Raw genomic sequence first — 5,000 nt, forward strand, 5'->3', positions numbered from 1 at the left:
GTCATTTCTGAGATGGTATAATAATAATCTCCTCTCCCAAGACGGCATAGGCAGATACCTAGCCTACACTTAGGAGAAATCGGAATTTCTGCAACAATTTGTCGTTGTAAATCACAACTGATTTTGTTCAGAATGTAGTGAAATGAAATTCTAAAGGTCTTGTTAAACCTTGCGTCCGAATATGTCCTCCAGACCGTATCCCACCATCCTAAATTTCTGTGTAGTCGACGACATGATCATAATGCACTTGCTTCTGTAGATATCAACAAGATAGCGATCAAACAGCACACCAGGATCACTAATCTTCTTCTTCTAGCAATGGCATGGGTTAATAGTGCCTGCTGCAATCGTCGCCTCGCTCTCCTTGCAGCCTGGGCTTGTTTAAAAAACATAAAAGTACGCAAACGTTCGTCAAATTCTCCATCAGGAACACTGTCCGCCATTTTGGATTTATCCGTTATACCGCTGGTTCGTAATATCGTCCCTTTTGTAAACGCCCAGTAAAGTGAATTAAGCTTGACTATGGCTCGACCTTTGAAACCAAGTCCTGCCAATGTCGTGCTACAGTCAAGCCAAATTGAATTTAGTTCGGCACGACTTTAGCATGGCGTTTGAAACAGGCCTTATTGTACTTTTGGCTGCACCGAGTAAATCGCACATCGAATTCAGCGGGCGCCGTGATCAAGTTACCGCGGCATGTTTACTCGCGAAACAGCGAAGCATCTGTGTCAAATGATGCCAAGATACCGGGTCTTTGTTTTTGTTAGTTTTCTTTTTCTTTCAATTGTTATAAATTTTGACAAGAAATGTGCGAATTCAACACGAAGATCACATTAGCCCAACTCTTGAGTTTGACCATTGTTTCTGCAAAGTCAAAAATTTACTCTCCAAGACAAGGTTGTTTATCACCAGGTAATTCCATCGTTTAGGAAATAGCAGCTACTTTATTATTCATCAGCGTCACAATTTTTTGCCGATTTTGGGGGTCATTTTGTTGAAACTCAAGCACGCTTCCAACAGATTTGTTTATTTTCGTGACTTATGTGCTACCACAAAAATTCTCCCAGTATCACATTTCAACACATGTATGCAAATTTGTTAAGCTACATGATAAATTTACAAAAGCTGGAAATTTCACAGAAATATTTTCCAGCAAAACATTTACTAGTATTGAAACAAGCAACGTATTTGCTATAAGAGCCAAGAAACCCTTCCCATTTCAGTTGCGTGCGTGCAAACGAAACACACAATCACAAAGCATATGCAATTAAATAAATTTCTGACAGTTTACATCACACCTTTTTCGAAAGAACCTTGACGATAAATACATGTAATAAAGCACAAAAGCAACAACAAGCTCTCATTCAAATAATTTTTCACTGTCACATTTCCAATTTTTTTTTACCTTTGCTGAGTTGAGTCATAAAATGAATGTAACTTGCCAGACAACTTAGATGCGACTTCAGTAAACACAAAGATGCACTCAAGGCGTTCGATTCCTTCAATGTTTGTTAAATCCATAAAAGAATAGCCATTTGACTTCAGTGTTGTATATAGTACCAAGTTAACGCTTACTTGATATCCAACAGTGAAAAATGAAATTGTTACTCGTCCAGGTATTTTTCATCGCCTATGTTGTTTATCCAATTGACCTTCCATTCTTGAGCTCCAAAAGGGCATATTTTGTTTAAAGATGCACCAAAATGCCATTCACGTTACAATGACTTTCAACGCCATTCCAGGTTAATAATTAAATGTCCTCCCTTGTGCACCAGAGAAATCTGCACATTACCCCAGCCCTCTCAAACCTAACAACATACGCACAGAAGACTCTATGCACAAAGACACCACTACATCACAGGCAAGACTTTTACCGACATGGAAAAAAAGTAAAAAACGACGAAATTCTATGCAGATACCGACTGGGTTTGGCAACCCAGTAATTATCCGTGCGCGTTTGCAAAAATTATGAAAAACCCTTAATTTGTTTTCTACTAGGAAAAAGGTAATGCGGATTTCTCAAAAAAAATAGCATGCCCTGACTGCGGTTTGGCTGGTAAGGAACAAGTCCGTATTGCAAGTCATTTTTGCTGCCATTAATTAAACAGTGATTTAGCAGTCGGTATGAAAATTGTCTGCTTGAAGGTCATGAACAGTGATGATAATGACGGTCAAAGTTTGCTTTACGTTCATAAAGAAATTAAAGAATAAATAATGTGCGACTGTAAAAAAATTTGGCGTGAATGCGATTGCTTTTCATTGGCTTGTGCGAAACTGCTTCAGTTGTGGTTTGATTCGATCCAGACAACTTGTCATCACAAGAATTACGATTGGCGGAGAGTACTGATAATAGCCGGATCCGATAATAGCTGGATCTGGATGCATGAAGGGCGGACTTGATACACTTCGCTTGTGAAATCCAACAAAAGAGCAACTAAACGACGATTTTTAAAAGACCGTTTTAATAAATGAACACCTTCGCACCCTGGATAACCCTAACGCTAAATCTAAATCTACTACAGTTGCAGATTATTTCCTTTCCTCCCCTAACCACACTCCTAACGACATTCAACTCATCCCCACTGATTTGTGAAGAAACCGGTGAACATTCTTTAATTTCGTTTATCCTAATCTCTATTTCATCTATCATTCGCGTGACATCCTCAAAACCTTGTTTTTGGTACCTATAATAGTCGTTATCCAGAGGTGCAGATTTTCCTTTCACAACTTCTGAATACGCCAAGAGCACGTGCACCACTACTAGTGCCGGGGTTCAGGTGGATTTTCCGAGAGATTTCGAAATATTTCTTCTAGATACAAGCTCACAAAACACCAAGAAATATAATCTGACAGGCACAGACTGTACGACAGGCAAGGTCATTTCGCAGTAGGGTAACGAACCTGATAGATTGGGTGAATCCTGGTCAGCATTTCCGCAAAAGAAGGCAGTACAAAGTGAATGGTCTAATTATTTTTTCTTTCGTTTAGTTTTGTTTGCCGGCTGATGATGATAACCCTACTATTACTATTACTATCATTATCATTATATCATTTGGAACCCTCCACACGTAACCTCACCCTCGACATAAGACCCTCGAACCTTGACACTCAACCAAAAGGCAGACTCACCCAGATGTCGTGCCAGCAGAGGCCCTTTGGCTCACATGTTTAATTACTTTGCAATGTCCTGTCCCATTTTGAAGTCTTTTAGTTATTTTAAGCTTTGGTAATAAATTCAGTTTAAAGATAACAAACACGCTCTTGAGTAAAGGTGCACACGATCACCTTGTGTCAACTGAATGAACTATGGAAAAGAATGTTAATCGTTCGTCGTTTTCAGAGTAAAGGTACTTTTTAGCCAAGGAACTTCCGTCTTTGGTTTTTTAATTTTGTTTTAATATTTAGCTGAATATTAACATTTCATCTGTCGGGTCAAGAAGGCTTCTTTGTCGGGTTTTTAGAAATTTATCCATTTTGACTTGAGGGTGAACTATTTACACTATCATGAGGTTGAGCGGCCATGTATCAGGGGCACCCAACGAGAATATAGTTCAAAACTAGTTAAACATAGCATTGTTAACCATTTTTTGGTATTAAACAGTAGGTATAGGCATATTTTTATCCCCTAAAAAATTTTCATCTCTTCGGATTCCCTCTGAAAGTCTAGTGATCCGAAAATTATAGGGATCAAAACTTACCTTTTCGAAAATTTCAGCCAGAAAAAAGGCCCCCGAAAATTCTAGGTGACCTTGTTTGGGTAAAAATCCGTTTAAAATGGGCAATTATTTCATGTTTTAGACGTTCGAAAATCCTAGGAGAGGCATGCAGGCAAGCAAGAAATTTTTAATACAACAAATGTTCCGAAAATTCTAGATCTCAAATCATCTTCCGAACAGATATTTCCCGAAAATTGATGTTGGGTGCCCCTGATGTATCAAATTGAAAATCTAAACATTTGACATACATGTACAAAAACAGATTTGCGATGATGCGCAATTTCACAAAAGCAAAAGAAATGGTTAATAAATATGAAGTTTTTTCTATCTGAATGTTTTTGGGTTAGAGTAAAGAGATATATTGTTGAAAAATATCCACAATAAAGGAGCTATGTCACGCAAATGATGTAATTTCATGTCACTCAAAATTTGCAAAAAGCATGAGTAATTTAAACAATCTTTGCACTAGTACATGTAAGTCTCAGTAAATTGGATTAACCAGGAAGTTAAAGAAATATTGTTGGCTTCCCAAATAAACTTCATTTTACACAATGACAAAACAGATCTTTTTCTGAGAGAAAAAATTCCTGTTTTCTCGCGTATGACAACACACATATGCAAATTTGTTAAGCTCGTTACACAACATGATGAATTCAAAAAGGCCACCTTTTCCAGCGAAAAGATTTATTGAAACAAACAACATATTTGCTATTAGAGGCAAAAACCCTTCCTATTTCATTGGGTGCGTGAAGACAGAAACCCAATCGTGCCATCTTACCATACGCAACAAAATAAATTTCAGGATCAAACCCTTTCCTGAAGAACCTTTTACTTGAATAATGAAGCACAAAACAGACGACAAGCTTTCTTTAAAATAATTCTTGGCTGTCACATTTCCAATTACTTCTTTACCTGAAGACTGTGCAGAGTTGAGTACAAATAAATACAAATAGCCAGAAAACAGAGATCACAGGTGTTCGATTCCTTCTCTGTATTTGTTGAACCCATAAGTTGAACCACAGAATTTTCCATTTGTTTTCAGTGTTGTACATATATAACACCACACTTGGTAAAATATTAGAATTACAGCTCACTTTGATTACAGCTCGATGGGCGAAAGATTGTTGTTGAAGTCCATTACTCGTCGCTTTTTCGATTCCAGATATTTATTTTCCACTGCCTGTCTTGTTTATCCAATTGACATTCCATTCTTGAGCTCCATAAATTCAAGGCATATTTTGTTGAAAGATCCATCAAAACACCATTTGTGTTTCAATGACTTCG

At 37.6% G+C, this 5,000-nt stretch overlaps 1 protein-coding gene across 1 annotated transcript in view; it reads right to left on the reverse strand.

Annotated features, from left to right (window-relative positions):
- LOC138021230 (uncharacterized) overlaps positions 1-5,000 on the reverse strand; it is a 93,369-nt gene that overhangs the window by 59,522 nt on the left and 28,847 nt on the right. The gene's annotated exons all lie outside the window — the stretch shown is intronic.

This window comes from Montipora capricornis, chromosome 10 (assembly GCF_036669925.1).
Source record: "Montipora capricornis isolate CH-2021 chromosome 10, ASM3666992v2, whole genome shotgun sequence".
Classification (NCBI taxonomy): domain Eukaryota; kingdom Metazoa; phylum Cnidaria; class Anthozoa; order Scleractinia; family Acroporidae; genus Montipora; species Montipora capricornis.